This window comes from Lissotriton vulgaris, chromosome 2_1 (assembly GCF_964263255.1).
Source record: "Lissotriton vulgaris chromosome 2_1, aLisVul1.2, whole genome shotgun sequence".
In the NCBI taxonomy this organism is placed as follows: domain Eukaryota; kingdom Metazoa; phylum Chordata; class Amphibia; order Caudata; family Salamandridae; genus Lissotriton; species Lissotriton vulgaris.
Genome location: NC_141687.1, coordinates 738,050,850 through 738,069,602, shown reverse-complemented (window position 1 = coordinate 738,069,602; position 18,753 = coordinate 738,050,850). Strand labels below are relative to the sequence as shown.

The 18,753-nt window shown below is 43.9% G+C and overlaps 1 protein-coding gene across 1 annotated transcript in view; it reads right to left on the bottom strand.

Moving 5' to 3' along the window:
• INSC (INSC spindle orientation adaptor protein) overlaps nucleotides 1-18,753 on the bottom strand; it is a 1,175,511-nt gene that overhangs the window by 145,545 nt on the left and 1,011,213 nt on the right. The window lies entirely within an intron of this gene.

Here is an 18,753-nt window from a genome sequence, read left to right as displayed (position 1 = left end):
CGTCAGGATGCCCTTTGAAAATAAAATTGACCCTTTTAAAATCTAGAAACCCATCCAATCACCAAAGAGCTCCCTTGCCTACCAAGGTTGAGCCTGTCCAGGTGCACTTGATATCTTGACTAGGACTTTATGATGAAGCATGCCACTTGGAATCCCAGTGGATGAGTGCCCTTTTAATACTATATCGGGTGATCCCTTTTGGCCAGTTTGGAGGGATAGACTATGCATGGCAGGGGTTCCCTCCTGTTTTAGTGCAAACTGAAATTATCACCAGATATGAACAGTTAGAGATGGTTTTCTGATAATGTGACAATGTCGCGTATTGATTAATTGTCCTATTGCACAGTAGATATTACGAGCAGATATTGTTAAGTCTCCTCTTGCAATCGTGTTCAATGATGGTTGAGCTGCAAGGGGATTAGGCTGTTTTGAAACCTTTGGCTAGTTTAAAGCTTAGGTGACATCGATATACATGCTTTTCAAAATTGGAATATTTCACCTTCAATGTAAACAAGACTTGCTCATAGCACGTGGAATAAGTTTCTGTTTATATATGATTAAGTGTATCATCCTCTGCATTACGAAGTTGTAACTAGATTGCCCTGATAAGAAGCACCAGGAAAGGTGGTATTACCAAGAAACCTAGGGCACCATGTAGCTCTAGCAGCAGAGTTCCAGAAATTACTATGCCATTAACAAGTGAAGACACGGAAATGAAACAATTAAGAACACGTGAGAAAAGCCTCATCAAGCCGTTGAAAGATGGCAGAATCAAAGCTAATTTAGTATTTAAGTACTCCAGATGCACCTTTTCCTGCAGTATTGTGGGCCATAGTAATTGTCAGGGGAACAACAAGGTACCACAAACCATCAACAGTGAGGAGCAAGCAGAGAGGAAGATTGTATGGAGATCGGCATATTCTAGCATTAGACACTAATAGCGAAGATCGATATACCTCTGCCCTGTATGAAAAAATGTTTTGGATCCCATGTGGTTTTCTATGATATTTGGCTACATTTATTTAATCATTTCCAAAATAGCTGAAGTATGAAAGGTAAATAGTGCAACATATAAAATGGTTGTCAGAAACAATACAGGATTTCATCAGTGTTCTAGAAATTTAGAGATTACACACTTAGGGCCCGATGTAGGTAAATCAAATTTACCGATTTTGAAATACCGAATTTTACCGATTCGGTATTTCAAAATCGGTAAATGGGATGTAGGTCCCAACTTCTGGATTCGTTACCGAATCCTTAACAATTCATTAATTACCGATTCGGTAAATACAGAATCGGTAATGCCCATTCATTCCTATGGGCTTTGAAGCCCATAGGAATGATTAGGCATTACCGATTCGGTATTTACCGAATCAGTAATTAATGAATTCACAAGGGTGCAGGGGGTGTCACTTTGACACCCTCTAGCACCCCCAAAATGGGCATGTGTGCAATGTGGCACACAGACATGCCCAAAGGGCACGTCTGTCTGTCACATGGCACATGTGTACATGCACAGATGTGCATGTACACAGGAATCGGTATTTTACCATGGATTTGTATTCCATGGTAAAATACCGATTCTGTAAGCCATGTGCAAATGGAAAATTGGCTACCCACGTAGCATTTTCGGTAATTTTACCGAATCGGTAATTTTACCGAATCGGTACTTATTACCGATTCGGTAATAATAACGATTCGATAAAATTACCGAATATGTGCACCTACATCTCCCAAGCCCTTTACCGATCGGAAACGGCCGAAAATCGGTATTTTCGGCCGATTCCCTATCGGTAAAGGGCTACCTACGTCTGGCCCTAGGTACCTGACGAACACTGACTCATGCTTTCGACAGGAACAGAAATTTTAAGAGCAGAGAACCAACCTATACTGTGAAAAATGGATAATTCAAATAATATAAAACTTGATACCCCAATTTTGAGAGAGAGAGACATGAGAATATGCTGCTCCTTTAGGGCCAGTGTTACCAAAAAGCAGAAGTGAATATTCTGAAACCAAATTGGGAAATGTGCAGATGTGGAAGCAGCTCAGAGGAGAAAAGTACTCGTTATCAATTTACTTACAAAAAAATGGGGTTTAACATGTATGGTGGAAATCAGGGGGTGCTGAGGCTGTATGGAGGATTACAGTCAGGGTGAGCAGCAATGGGCAAAGGTGAAGACTAGAGTATCTCTTGCTCGGCAACACCGTTAGGCCTGCTCATCCTTTTCTTTGCCCTACTGTTGCAGATACAGTTGTTTTTTAAAACAGAATCCATGATGGTCAAAATGAGAAGAGCATGGAACTTTGATAATCAATATTTTAGTGTCCCTGGGCATTGGTGCGAACAACAGTGGTAAAACTATCGGTGGGTATTAGCCAAACTGTGTCATAAAAACAATAAGAACACATTGAAATAAGAGTGATCAGTGCAGAACAGAATACTGTGGATGGTCAACTTATTCACACATGGCTAGAGGATGAGAGAATGTTGCAAAACTTCCCCACAAAGAATGCAAGACAGATAGTATAAAGACAAAATCTGCTTTTACTGCTTTATTGGAAAAGTCAGCTCAAGGGACCTTACCCCAAAACAGAATTGTAACATTCCTAACCTAGGAAAATTGACTGCATGGAAAGCAACTACTGATTTGGTGGTTTGAATTATAAGAGTTGCCTGTAACAAGGGAAACAGAGTCAAGCGATAATGCACATTCCTCGATTGAAGCTAATTTGAAAATTAGACTTTGAGCCTTATATGGGAATATAAAAGGAACTATTAATAACTTAAGCCAGTTCATATCTTCTAAGGCTGCTGTAGTCCAACCTAGCATCACTACTTCTTCTGCTAACTCTCCTCCAACAAGAACACTGGTCCAAAAAACTTTAGATGATTCCTTAGCATAAGAAATAGGCTAACAAGTGACAGGTGTTGAATGCCAGACGTTGTGGTAATACATTGCATGTACAAAGGAAACACCAGTGGATATATTACAAGAGACAAAGACAAAGGCCCAGAAGGACCGTGACTAAATGTACACAGTCCACACACCATCTTCCTTACCGCTTCTTACAAACCTTCGTATAATGACTTCTTAAACCTGGAATTATTGCTATTCAACATGATCAAGAGCATAAGAAACAAGGTACACATTTGCACTGACACAGTATTATCAGAACAATGCAAACTAAGCAATACGTTATGCAGAAAACAGAAATGCCATTGAAGAGATCCATGGAACACTCAATAAATGGAGCACATTACGCCATTGATAAAGCGAGAATGAAGTGGCAAAAACTGGTAAAACTATGTCCTGTTTCCGGTAACAAAAAGTGGCTCATTGCTCCAGGTAAATATGTACACACACCTATGCAGAGAGAGTGTTTCCATATATTATGCCTCATATTTTCACATGGTGTGTGCGGGGAATGAGATTTTGATACCCTTTTTGATCACTTAGATACTTATCTCATTCATCTATTTGGATCGATTATTTTCTGTCATTGAGTAAAAGACAAACCCCGCATAGGTTAAATTAACCCCATAAACTGACGCAACTCTGAAGAACCACTTACGACTGATGAAGTTTTAAAAGTTTAATATAAAATCAGAATTAAGTGCATATACAATCCTCTCAGGATAAGATTCAACAAGTATACAGGAACTAGAAGGAACATAAATTCCCTAAAGAACCTCAGTCTACAAAAGAATACAATTAAAGTCAATTCCAATATCAGCAGATTAAAAAGCATAGACACAAAGTGGTTCCGTTGCGTCATCTACAAAAAGAATAAACAAGTTAATTCTGTCCCTACTCTGTACTAGGTGACATCCCTACTTCGCAATTTCCTTACCTAAAAAAGGTGTCAGCAGTTTGACTTCCAAAGGCTCTTAGCCTCTAATGGTAACTTATGTCGAGAAGCAGTACCCTCTCTGCCTACCCATCCGCTCTCTAAGGATCCTCGGCCTACTGCTCTCTTGCGCTCTGATCTTTCTCTCTGGCCATCTGCTCATGCCATCTGCGCTCCTAACTCCTCCTCCCCAGGGTGCTGTCCCTAAATACACAATCACCGTATGGGTGGAACGCCACTTGACGCCCACCACGTACACATACATATGAGGTCATTTCTAGCTCTTTCCATAGTTTCATCTCTTCGCGTCGTCCGTTAAGTTGACCTTGCTTCGTAGGCACCATCTTCGTCTTCTTGCTGGTGACTTCATTGACATTCCAATTGACACTTTCAGAGCAAAGTCTATCACCTCAACAGACCTTTATTCTTTATGACTATATTCTTAACCTCATTTGGTCCTGTGAACGGTCATTTCTAAACAAGACCCAAATTCCAAGCGTCTCTTATCTCACTTAGGCCATAAACTTCGTCCAGCATTGTCACCTTAAATCTAGCAAGACCTTTGACTCTTGTCTCGCACATTCAGATCAAGGCTATCCACAATTCCTGTGAGCCCACTAAATTACATACAGCGGACTACACTCCTGCGAACTCTTGGTCAGTTAGGTTAAAATCACACATGACCAAACCTTTCTAACATTCCTACAAACTCTTCTACACAGTATAACCTTTAACACACATTTATATATAATCGAATTTAGCAAAGCAATGATTATACGCAAATGCATCTTACATATAGCACAACATTTATATTCTCTTGCATACATAGTGCTATACATACTCTGCACATTTCTTCGCTTTACATTTTCGCCGTTTTCTCCGTTAATAATCACACGCGTATATTCAGTTTAGCACGTTTAAGCATTTCTCAAGCATTACTATACATTTCTATATTAGCCCACTATGTATACGGGCCTTTCTAATTCTAATACACTTTATAGAATAAATACAAATACATTTCCTATTACATTGGTTACATCGGCTAACTTTACGCTACAAGTGTTAACTTCACGTTATAGATTCTACGTTTACGCGATATGCTTGTGAATATGGTACATACATACTTTTTATTCAAATTGCGCTCTCTCAGTTCCCCCCTTTGATGACCTCTAGGAGTCATCACTAAATGCAATTTGAATAACACTTTACACAGAACTAGTTACAAGATTCCCTCTTTTTATCGTTTCGAGAGCTCTCAAACTTTTGTACTGTTGGTCTTGTAAGGCAGCTAATCTCCTTTCTTGCTCTCTCATGGACCTTTGTAACCGGTTCGACCTATACCATTTGTACAATTTCACTAACCCTAACAATGTGATTATGCAAATCAATACTATCAATACAGGTTTTAATATATACCACACAATGCTTTTACCAAGGTTGGCAAACCAACTTCCAACCATTCCTACTCCATGACCTACTTTCTCCCAAACATTTACTTTTGTCAAATCTTCGATTTCTTGGTGTATCTCTGTAATGTTCCGTATGACTTTCTCAAGTGGTTTTGAATTATCTGGAATGTAAGTACAACATTCTTGGACCTTCAAAGCCTTGCAGACTCCGCCCTCTTTTGCTAGCAGTACATCTAAAGCAAGACGGTTCTGAAGAACCATTGCTCTAATCGACTGCATCTCTCCTTCTACTAGCATCAATGACCTTGCAGTACTTGCAGATAATCTATCTACAACTGTAGCTAGTCTCCTGATCTTAACATCGTTAAGTATTAAACCTAACATAGGAAACATCGCTCCAAAAATGTCTCCAACTACTTCAGCATCTCCTATTTCCCTTTTCGTTCTTGTCGAAGCCTTTCCTTCTATGATCGCTAAATCCTTTGCATGATATATTTTGGGGAAGACAATTGCCAAGTAACACGAACCATACCAATTGTCAGGCAGTTTTACATAGGCATTTCTTCCACATACAAAATATACATTAGGAATCGCTTGCATCCCTTTCATAAAATCTTTCGTATAGTATTCTAACCTAAAAGCATGTTCGCAATTTACTTCACCTACAAATACACTCTCATAATACGTCTTGCTTCGAGTTAAACATAACTTTCCTTTCTGCGTTCTATCCAAAGCTATTGGACCATTGCTACCCTTCTTCTTGTGTGCTTTTTCTTCTTCGGTCCAATCTGTTTTCCATTGTCCTGACATTTTTAGAATCTTCTGCCTTCTGTATCTGTCGTCTACCTGTCCTATGAACTTTTTCTCAACTTCTGACACTTTGCAAGTCAGATAATTTCTGCGTGCATATGAAGTATCTAATGTATCCCAAGGAAGAAAGAACTTTGTCAATCTATCTTCCTTTTTATAATAGTCCCACTTATTCATTTGTTTATAATTCGGGACTTCAGGCAGTACCGAATCATAATTTGAAAAGTAGTACTCGAACCCTTCTCTACCATAAAATATACTGAGCAATAAACTACATGTTATCCCATAAGTCAGTGGGAGATGATGATATCTGATGCCTTCATCTACGGAAGCCGGCAATTGCATACATACATAACATTCTTTGGCCTCCATGGCATCGATATACTCATACAATAGCTTGGCATATGCATTTGATCTAAAATTTCCCTGTGACTCGTCTACGTGTAACCTGCGAGCTTCATTTGCCAGTAACGTCTTTTCACGGATGACATTGCTCTCCTCCTTCTTCCCAACAAGAGCAGGTTTCAAAGTCGTTACAGGCTTTACATCTGTTGTCTCTTTTTCACTTGCATGTCCTACCATGTACGATGTGGTAACTACTGTAATAATAAGAAAAATTACTACCGCTATTAGTGTACCTATTATGCATTTGGCTTTTCGGGTTGGGTTGCCATTCTCCATGTTATCAAAACAGCGTAGCTCTTTCCTTTACGAAGAAAAGTTTTCTTTTCAAGTCTTTGTTTTGCTTTATTTGCTTTCTCAGTCTGTAAAGTGCTCTTTAGCAACAAAAAGTCTCTTTTCACAACAATGTCTTTTTATCTTCAGAAATAGACAACCTTAACCCTTCTCCGTCCTCTAAATGTAATCCCTAATTTTATTCTTCTTTCCACTCGGCGCTAGGTTATCTTCTTCTTTATAGCTTAAACACAAAAGTCTTTATGCATCTACAATGATTCTCGTACCTGCAGCTCTAATAACATGTTCCAATAATTCCAAACGAATGACTTTTTCTTCTTGTTCTGGTATTTGGTGACCAAAAGTTGGAAACTCTAATCGATTTAGTACTAGATCTTTGATCCAACTCAGGTAAGGGGGTATGGGAAGTGTGAAAGTCAGTAACCCCTCAGTCTCGAGTCCAGGCGTCAACATCCATATCTCCACTGCCACAAATGGATCGAGATTGATCACTTTCACTTCTTTCACTCTCCCAGATTTCTGTCCCCAAGACATCTGCTAGATAAGTCCACTCTGGGGTGGCGTACCTTCTGCAGGGCACACGTACCCTTCTTGATCTTCTTGGACTCTCAGATTCTGAATCTGTAGTTTCTTCTTCTTGATCCGACTCTTCAGAGATCGGGACAAGGGTTCTCTCTTGATTTGCTTTTAAGCTTGGCCTTCTCCTTCTCTCCGGCCAACTAGCTTCGTCACTCCTTGTCCTCCTGCTCCTTGTTCTTGGACTTGTCTCTTGATCACTCACAGCTTGTTCGGTATCTGATTCGAACTCCCAGGTACTCTCTTCTTCTGAAACGACTTCGGTCCCACTGGTATCCTGACCGTCGTCGGCCTGCTCCGACACAGGCTCAGCCTCTTCGATCACCTCTACAGCTTGGCTTTCCCCCTCTGTGGCTTCTCCGCTTTCCGCTGGATTCTCATCCGAGAGAGGAGCTGTTTCTTCCAGAGGTGTTGGCACTCTTCGGGTGTGTGAGGCGTGTATCCAGTTGGGCAAGCCTCCACACTTTACTGCAGTGTTCGTAACTAGTATGACTTGGAACGGTCCTCGCCAGCGCACGTCTAGACAGTTCTTCCTGACGTGCTTCTTCACCAGGACCCAGTCCCCCGGACACAGGTCATGGCACAAGTCTTGTGCTGATGGAACCTCTGCAGCCTGGACCTGGAGGGACACAGAATGAATGGCATCAGATAGTCCCTTGCAGTAGTCCAAGATCAAATCGTCTGTGATGTTCAACAACGCTGCAGTCGGAACCGATGGCAGTCTCATAGCTCTTCCCATTAGCACCTCGTGTGGAGAGAGACCTGTTCTTCTATCTGGTGTGCTACGTATGCTCATAAGAACCAATGGAAGTGCATCAGGCCAACTCAGAGATGTCGATGAACAAACTTTGGCAAGTCTGGATTTTATCGTACTGTTAATTTGCTCTACGATCCCTGAAGCTTCTGGTCGATAACTGCAATGGAGCTTCTGATCGATACTCAAAGCTGAACATAGCATCTTCACTATTTCGCTGTTGAAATGAGTTCCTCTGTCCGATTCCAAAGAGGATGGCACCCCGAACCTCGGTATCAACTCTCTAAGCAACAATTTTGCTACTGTAAGTGTATCGCACCTACGTGTCGGGTAAGCTTCAACCCATCTAGAAAATATACAGACAATCACTAACACATATCTGAGTCGATTGCACTTGGGCATTTCGATGAAATCCAGCTGCATTCTATTGAAAGGCCCCCCAGACCTCCCTATATGACTCAATGTGACTGGTGTTCTCTTTCCTACGTTTAGTTGCTGACAGATCGCACAACGCTGACATACTGCTTCTGCCGCTACTCTAAACTTCGGATTAAACCACGTTTGTCTGAATACTCTCACCATAGCATCTCTACCTATGTGTGCTGATCCATGCAATTTCCTTGCCATTGGACTAACAAGTTTGTTTGGTAAAACTGCTCTCCCATCTGCAGAAATCCAAAAATTCATTTCACTTTTAGTACATCCAGCTGTCTCCCAGCCCTTTTTCTCATCATCTGGAGCATTTTCCTGAACACATTTTAACTCGTCCCACGTATCTACAGTGTCTAACAACATTGTCAATTCAGTTCTTTCCTGTATTCCCCCCACTTCTACATTGGTGTGAGAATAACCTTGTTCTGCACAGTAACGTGCTACCTCATCGGCATAACGGTTGCCTTGCGACACAAAGTCTAAATTCTTCGTGTGCGCGGCGCATTTGACGACCGCTATGGCTGTCGGACCTTGCAATGCTTCTAACAATAATCTCACGAATTCTCCATTCCTAATGGGAGAACCCGAGGAGGTCATGTAACCTCTTTGAGACCATAACTGCCCATAGTCGTGAACTACCCCGAAACCATACTGGCTATCGGTGTATATGGTGACTCGAATTTTGTTACCTGCTAAACAGGCACGGGTCAAAGCAATAATTTCAGCTACCTGAGCGGAATGTACTCCTTCCAGGCAGGCGGCTTCCACAACTCTGGTAATTGTACAAACTGCATAAGCTGCTCTCAGCTGACCAATATCGTCTCTTACGCATGAACCATCAACAAAGAATATTTCATCGGGGTCAGTCAATGGCTCATCTACGATATCTGGTCTCGGTTTGGTGCATAGTTCAGTCACATCAAGGCAGTCATGATCTGTACAAATTTCATCATCAATATCATTTGGAAGTGGCATCAACGTAGCAGGATTCAAGACGGAACATCTTTTTAGGGTCACATTCTCGGCAGCCAATATGACTTGCTCGTAGCGTGTGAGCCTGCTATTCGTCAGATGCTGAGTCTTAGTCCTGGTCATTAACAATTCTACAGAATGCGGTACGTACACCACTAACTGATGTCCCATAACCACACTTTCACATCTTTCAATGCTGACACCCGTTGCAGCTACGGATTTGAGACATCCGGGCAACGCTGCGGCTACTGGGTCTAATGTAGCCGAAAAGTAAGCAACTGGCCTACGCGCATTGCAGTGTATTTGGGCCAAAACTGCTAAAGCGCAACCTTCTCTTTCGCAGCAGTAAAGCAAGAATGGTTTTTCGTAATCAGGCATTCCCAAAGCCGGGGCACGACACAAGTCCTCCCTCAGCTGCAAAAATGCCATCAAACAATCCTTGTCCCATGGTACCGGATCACTCACTCCTTTGTGCGTCAGTTGTAGTAAAGGTTTTGCCTTCAGTGAAAAGTTGGCTATCCACTGCCGACAATAACCGACCATGCCTAGAAACATCCTGACTTCTCTTTGTGTTTTAGGCGCGTTCATTTTCATGATCGCCTCTATTCTGTCTGGAGACACCTTCCGTTTTCCTTTTCAATCCTGTGGCCCAAGTATTGCACTTCAGTCAGACAATACTGCAATTTACTTGGAGACACCTTGTGTCCGTTCTCGGCCAAGTGATTTAACAAGGTGATGGTGTCTACCTTGCAAGCTTCCTCAGTTTCTGACGCCACTAGGAGGTCGTCTATGTACTGGACTAGAACCGAGTTCTTGGGCAGTACTAGACTTTCAAGATTTTTCTTCAGCAGCTGGTTAAAAATCGATGGGCTTTCTGTATACCCCTGGGGAATACGACACCATGTTAAAACGCGATTTTCCAGCTTAAAAGCGAAAAGATACTGGCTCTCCTCATCTAAAGGAATCGAAAAGAAAGCCTGGCACAAGTCTATCACTGTGAACCATTCAGCTTGGAACGGTATCTGAAACAATATCACTGATGGATTTGGTACCACTGGACAACATGAAACAACGATATTATTAATCTTTCGAAGATCCTGCACTATTCTGTATTTCCCACTAGGCTTCTGCAAACCCATAATCGGGGAGTTACATGGACTTCCCACGATCTCCTTCAGTATTCCCTGTTTAATCATGGATTCGATCACAGGCTTTATTCCTGCAATCGTCTCCGGTGTCAACTTGTATTGTGGTGTTCTTGGATACTCGGCATTGGGTTTTACCATGATCTTTACCGGTTCTACCCCTTTACTCAGTCCTATTTCCTCTCCAGTAAAATCCCACACTTCAGCCGACACTGTCTCCTTCAGGTCCTGTGGAAGCTCCTCCACCGTTAGGGTAGGATATAGTTCCACACATTCCTGCGAGTTTACAACCTTAAAATCGGCATCATCATCGTTAGTCTGCACTTCTACTCCTTCAGGTGTGCAATATATTGTGCAATTTAGTTTACACAACAGATCTCTTCCTAGCAGACACACAGGGCTAGAATCACAAATCACAAACTGATGTTCATCACTGTAATTCCCTATCTTCACTGACACTGGTTCTGTCAGAGGATTCGTCATCCTCCTGTTTGCGACTCCTACCACCTGAATCGTCTCTCCCGACATTGGCAAACCTGGGACTACCGCCGATCTCAAAGTGGATCGAGTGGCCCCCGTGTCTACCAAAAAGGTCGTTGGACATCCAGCCACCTCAGCTTCTACGTATGGTCCTCTCTGGTCTACCTCCAGGGCTGCTCCTAGAGTACAGTCTTCTTCCCTATTCACTCGTTGCCCTGTAAGAGGATCAACGTAGTAGCATTCTTCTCCTCCTACGAACAGTGGCAGTTGTCTATAGGTTTTTCCTCCATTTGTAATGCGAGGCGGTTGAGGGAACGGGGCTCGAGGAGTCTGAGTCCCCCCTTTGATAAACTTTCCCTTCGGGACTGCTGCTCCCTTAACCATGCTGGTTTGAACCTCATCCTCCTCCTGTTCTAATTCCCCCGTCTCGACATTATAGGGACACTCGCGTCTCCAGTGTCCCACCTCGTTACACTGATGGCACCTCGTTGTCTTTTTCAGTGTTGCGATGTCTACCCTCGGTCTCGGTCTTTCTTCCTCATCTCTGCTTTGATTATTCTGTTTCTTTCCTGGGGTTCCTGTTCCCTGTTGCCGCTGTCCACCCTTTCCAGCTGATTGCATTTGCACCAACATCCGCTTTTCCTTAAGTTTCTTTGCTTTCGAATCTATTTCATCGCTACAGTACCTTGCATACCTCAGAATCTCATCTAAAGGTTTGTTCTGCCAACAGATCAAATGCTGTTGAATCATCAGGCTTATGTCTGGCCTCAATCCTAGGACAAACTTCGACACAAACTGTCCTATGTCTTTGGGGTCCATTACATCCAACCCACTGTACTGTTTGAATGCTTTCAGCAATCTCTCATAGAACTCGTGAACGGTCTCTTTAGGCTCCTGCGTTGTTCGATCTATCTTAACCCAGTCTATGTCTTGCACCGGCACTTTCTCTTTTAACCATGCAATTACTCTTTCGTACTTTTCCATTACTCTCTCTGATGGACCGTTTGTCTGAACATCCCTCGGGGGTTCACAAGCGGGCCATTCAATACTAAGTTTGCATGCCGTCCACAAATCTCCGGGTACTACGATATCAAACAGAGTGTTCAAATCGATCCACAGTACCTTAGAGATCTTCACAAACCTCTCTACCTGCTTATACCACTCAACGGCGTTCTCTCTGAGTTTTGGAAAGGAATTGGTAAACGCCGCTAAATCCCCCCTACTCCAGGGTACATGCACGTAGCTTCCGTTCGCGATTTCTCGCAAAGGGAAAGCTTCCATTCGCATTAGCTCTCCATCTTGGGACCTCGCAAGTGTACTCCTTCTGACGGATCCCCTCTTAGACCATCTTTCCTCCCATTTATCCAAATCCCTCCATACTCTGATACTCAGTATCAGTTCCTTTATGTGTACTTTCAGCCCAATCGTCCTACGATCATCTAGATCTTGATCCGTGCAATTTAGCCTATGGTTGCCCTGTAACGCTTTAGTTCGTGACATGTCTATCATATACCTGTCTGCCAACTCAGACAATTTTTCATGAACTGACCTCGCTTTTCGAGTAACGTCCTTAGATATAAACAGTATTTCATCATGATCATACAGCTCTATCCTTTCCATTGGCAATGTACCGTCTATTATTTCATCCAAGTCTGATTTTAAACTCATTACATCGAGCCGTTTTGCCTTTATCTCAGCTTTCAGTACCTCACTCCTAGGCTGTTCGCTTACATCCCTCTCACCCCCACTACGAGCCCTACGTCTCGGTGCAGGTGAGTTATTAGGCGTCCTTCTTGTTTCTCTTTGTTCCCACCTCTCTAGATCCCAAGCTTTTCCATCCTCCCTTGGGGTATGGTGGAACATTGATCTATTCCCCATTACTACATTCTGTCTTTTCGGCTCGGTCTCTCTGGATGTGAGATAGGATCTTCCGTTCTGTTCTACATCACTGCAACTTCCTTGCTGTCTGGTGTCACTTAATAAATGGAAAGGTCCTTCACGGTCCTCCATGTTCCCGCGATCCCGTCCGTGATCACTGGATGTATGGCGAGACCTTTCGCGACTCTCTATATTCTCGTGACTCCAACGTCGCGCGTTTTCTCCCGGGGCATGGTGAGTGCACCTGAAGCTATCTCGGTACTCCTGTGTCTTACGTTCTCCTTCACTGAGAATGAGGCGAGGCACTCCCCCACACCCTGCACTCCTGTCGTCGCACATTTGTCTACTGCCACTAGTGGTATGGCAAGTATCTCCCTTGCTTCCTTGACTCCCTCTCTCCCACTCTGGGCTGCTTTCGCCAGCTCTGCAGTGAGAGAGGATCCTGTTATCCTGATCTCTCCATTCTGCTTCTGTTTCTAACTTTTTATTCTGAGTCTCTTCGGCAGCATCCCATTCTCTCAAATACTCACTTAATTCCCTAAAGGTTTTTGGTTTCGGTCCCCTCAGATCCATCTGTCCTCTCTCCCTCTGTTCTGTCCAGGGACCTGTTGCGGAATCCAATGGGGTACTCCGACTCTTTGGTCCTAGCGACTGCCTTTGGGAATTGATCGTATTATTCCTACTCTCCATCTCTGCCCTTTCTCTGTCCCATCATGCCTGTTCCTCCTGCTGGACTCCCTCTGGGTTGTAGATTGACACTATAGGACCTATGGTAACAGGTACTTGTAGAGCATCTGGCATTTGATACGACCTTGCATGCTGCGTTTCTGGCACCTTCTGGACCACGAATCTTCCTACTACTCTCTGTACGGGACTAGATTGAGGTACTTCCTCACCTTTCTTGGAATCCCACTCTGATACTGGGAGCGGTTTATATTCCCCCCATCTAGCTCCGTCCCCTTGCTGTAGTTCGGGACTTTCGGCTTCTCTGTTGTACGGAGGTGGTCTATCTAATAGTAGCCTATCTATCAGATCCTCATCTGGCTCGCTATCCTCATCTTCTTCTAGAGGTTTCTTTTCTCCCGTAGTCTCTAGCATTGTGAACAGTTTGTCTGCTTCTATTTTTTGCACCCTCCACTTTTTAGCTTCATCGTCCCATTTAGCATCCTGCACTGCTTTTACCGATCGTCTCACTCTTTCTTGGCGCCTATTCAAGCTCTTTTCGTGTGCCGTTCTAAACCATGCACTAAGGGCTTCGAACTGTGTTGGCCTCGGTAGAGGTCTCGTTGCAAGCATTACCACTTTCAGTTGGTTCAATACTTCTAGCTTAAACGTCCCGTATCTCGGGAACGTCAGTTCCTCATTTCCTTCTGTTTGCTTATTCCACTCAGAGATCCATAGTATTGAGTGTAAGCCTACATTCACTGCCATATGGTAAGCTGGTGTGCCTTCTGGTGGAGCTTCTTCTCCTGCATACAAGTTTCCTCTATCTCTCCTAAAGATCGCCCTTAAACGTTTAAAACACTTCATTTTCAAGAATCTACGATTTTCCTTTTAATTCTCTTCCTTGTTTACGTCCTGATGACAACCACCAATCCCTACGCGGCTCTCGCTGATCGGCCTATCCCAGCGCGGTTCTACACTGGCCGACCAATCTCAGCGCGGCTCTACGCTGACGTCACTCGTCCCCTCTGCAGCAGTTCCCCTCCTTTCTCAACTCGTCTCACGGTCTTGCATGCGTTTTCATTCATACGCCGAAAAATGACTACTTCCGTCCAAGCGATCACTTTTCTCTGACTGTACGGCCACAGTCTAACTGTAATTGTCACCTCAACTGACGAGACGTCTTCCCTCTCACGGTCAGACGCTCGCCTTAACTGATAGGTTACTTACACACAGTAAACGTCCGACCAGCGTCCGTTACTCATACACTCACTCTGTCACTCCCCCTATCATCGGTCCTGCAGGCGATCAATGGTACCTCATGACCCCCTGTCAATGGTAGACAATTACTCTGGGTGTTCGATACACCCGAACCACTTAAGCTCTCCTTGAACTTAAGATTTTATCCGGTTGCGCGCGCTCACAACCTTCCCTCAATCACACTACAGGCATTCAACTCCGCTTGACATTACAACACAGGTACAACATAAAACACCGCAATCTGGCAACGCATGACCCTTATACTCACTCTCGACCGATTCTGCTGCTTTTCTCTTGACGCACCGTCAGCACTGTCTTCGGCAGGGATTCTTCTTCTGGTCGTCGATGACTAGGGACCTTGGGGTAATCTAGACCTGACCTAGGTTGTCTTCCTCAAGAAGAAAACCATCCTCTGCTACCAACTGCGGGGAATGAGATTTTGATACCCTTTTTGATCACTTAGATACTTATCTCATTCATCTATTTGGATCGATTATTTTCTGTCATTGAGTAAAAGACAAACCCCGCATAGGTTAAATTAACCCCATAAACTGACGCAACTCTGAAGAACCACTTACGACTGATGAAGTTTTAAAAGTTTAATATAAAATCAGAATTAAGTGCATATACAATCCTCTCAGGATAAGATTCAACAAGTATACAGGAACTAGAAGGAACATAAATTCCCTAAAGAACCTCAGTCTACAAAAGAATACAATTAAAGTCAATTCCAATATCAGCAGATTAAAAAGCATAGACACAAAGTGGTTCCGTTGCGTCATCTACAAAAAGAATAAACAAGTTAATTCTGTCCCTACTCTGTACTAGGTGACATCCCTACTTCGCAATTTCCTTACCTAAAAAAGGTGTCAGCAGTTTGACTTCCAAAGAAGTTCAAACTCTCTTAGCCTCTAATGGTAACTTATGTCGAGAAGCAGTACCCTCTCTGCCTACCCATCCGCTCTCTAAGGATCCTCGGCCTACTGCTCTCTTGCGCTCTGATCTTTCTCTCTGGCCATCTGCTCATGCCATCTGCGCTCCTAACTCCTCCTCCCCAGGGTGCTGTCCCTAAATACACAATCACCGTATGGGTGGAACGCCCCTTGACGCCCACCACGTACACATACATATGAGGTCATTTCTAGCTCTTTCCATAGTTTCATCTCTTCGCGTCGTCCGTTAAGTTGACCTTGCTTCGTAGGCACCATCTTCGTCTTCTTGCTGGTGACTTCATTGACATTCCAATTGACACTTTCAGAGCAAAGTCTATCACCTCAACAGACCTTTATTCTTTACGACTATATTCTTAACCTCATTTGGTCCTGTGAACGGTCATTTCTAAACAAGACCCAAATTCCAAGCGTCTCTTATCTCACTTAGGCCATAAACTTCGTCCAGCATTGTCACCTTAAATCTAGCAAGACCTTTGACTCTTGTCTCTCACATTCAGATCAAGGCTATCCACAATTCCTGTGAGCCCACTAAATTACATACAGCGGACTACACTCCTGCGAACTCTTGGTCAGTTAGGTTAAAATCACACATGACCAAACCTTTCTAACATTCCTACAAACTCTTCTACACAGTATAACCTTTAACACACATTTATATATAATCGAATTTAGCAAAGCAATGATTATACACAAATGCATCTTACATATAGCACAACATTTATATTCTCGTGCATACATAGTGCTATACATACTCTGCACATTTCTTCGCTTTACATTTTCGCCGTTTTCTCCGTTAATCATCACACGCGTATATTCAGTTTAGCACGTTTAAGCATTTCTCAAGCATTACTATACATTTCTATATTAGCCCACTATGTATACGGGCCTTTCTAATTCTAATACACTTTATAGAATAGATACAAATACATTTCCTATTACATTGGTTACATCGGCTAACTTTACGCTACAAGTGTTAACTTCAGGTTATAGATTCTACGTTTACGCGATATGCTTGTGAATATGGTACATACATATTTTTTATTCAAATTGCGCTCTCTCATGTGCAAAACCTCACAGAATAGAAATACAAAACAGTATAATTACTGCACCACACATGGGATTGTCAGTGGATTTTCCATGTGTGGTCTAAAAGACGGCTGGGACATGGGTGTCCCTTCCAGAAGAGAGCGCAAGGGGGCCAGCAGGTGCTGTGAGGAACCCACGGTGTGTAGTGTAAAGTGGACAGCCCACTTGGGATTTAAAAGGAGAAGGAAGTTATCGGGTGTAAATTCGGCATGAAGATTAAGGAAAACGAAGAAGGAGTGGTGGAAGCAGCCTGAGGTGGGGCTGTAGGTCCCATTCCTAGGTGGAGGAATGGCGGGTGAGTTGTGGAAGCAGTCTGTGCAGCATAGGCTTCCTTGTAGTGACTCTGGCGGTCTTTGACTAATTTTGTGCAGATTGCCTGCAGCCCCAATGAAACGAACCTCAAGAGATCCCTCAATGAAAACTCACACCTTTAGCAAAAACTGTAAAGGAGAGAGGGGATGTAATCAGCAGGGGAAAGCACAGAGCAGCAAAGTACGATCACACACGGCAACACAACAGGCGTCCTCCTCCAACAGGTTCTGGCATGAGCGACCACAGGATATAAGTGTGAGAATGGAATCCTCTTTAAGGGGCCTATTATGATTGCGGTTTTCCCACATCCTCCGGGCCGGCGGAAGCCACCACCGGCCCGGCGGATGCGGGAAAACCGCTGCAGAGCCTCGAAAGACCCACCACCATATTAGGATGGCTGGTGAGTCTGGCATTCCGTCCGCAGCTTTTCTGCCGCGGTCGCCTTCCGACCACGGCGGACAAGCACTAACATGGCTTGCTGTGTCTATCAGACACCGCCAGCCATATTAGGATGTCTGGAGTACTATGCCTTTACATGGCAGCATTTCCGCCGTGCAAAGGCATACATATTTTTGTTTGGGGACCCATTGCGGGCCCCCAGGAGTGAAGGGGGGTGGGGGTGCAAATTGGGGGTACCTATGGTACCCCCCTGCATTTGCGTGCACAAAGCGGCAGGCACCGCGCAGTGCCTGCCGGTTTGTGCATGCAAATGCACAGCTTAAATTTTTAACATTGCGGCGGGTGCTGCCCGCCACAATTTTAAAAATACAGGATGTGACCGCCAGGGTGGCGGTCACATCCTAATTTGCACGGAGGGACAGCCGCTGCCCCAGCGGACGGTCCCTCCTACTCCGGGGGTCCGCCATCATAATCGGACCCTAAGTCCGGAAGCCTTCTCCTCCCCTTACCAGCTACAGTTGATCTCCCTACATCTCGGGCAAATACCCTGCTAGAAGATCTAGTAGCTGGCAAAGGAAAACTGCATCACCTGTTGTTCACGCTGGGGAGTTCGAAGGGAGGACAAAAGGAGAGCGGAGCAGACCAGATTATAGTAACGACGGATCTTCAGGGTGGTGCAGAGTTGCTCGCAGTATCGGAAAAAGAATCCTCAATGACCAGGGTTTGAACCAACCGGGAAGCCAAGCAGTCCTAACACCAAGCTCTTCACAGCCTACTGCTATTGAGATAACGCTGAATCAGATTTTAGGTGAACTCCATGAAATTTAATTATTCCAAGAATGTGCTTATCAGAAAACTAATTAACAGCTCGAGCAGATTAATGACAATATCTAAAAACTTGCCTCTTGATTGACCCAGGAGGAGCGGAAGGCATCCACCTTGGAGGATACTTGTGTAAACAACAGGAAGGCGTCTACTCAAGAATGCAAGTGGAGCTGGAAGACCTCCAACTAAAGCTAGATGAGGTTGAAAACAGAGCCCGGCGTACCAATCTGAGGGTTGCTGGTTTACGAGCA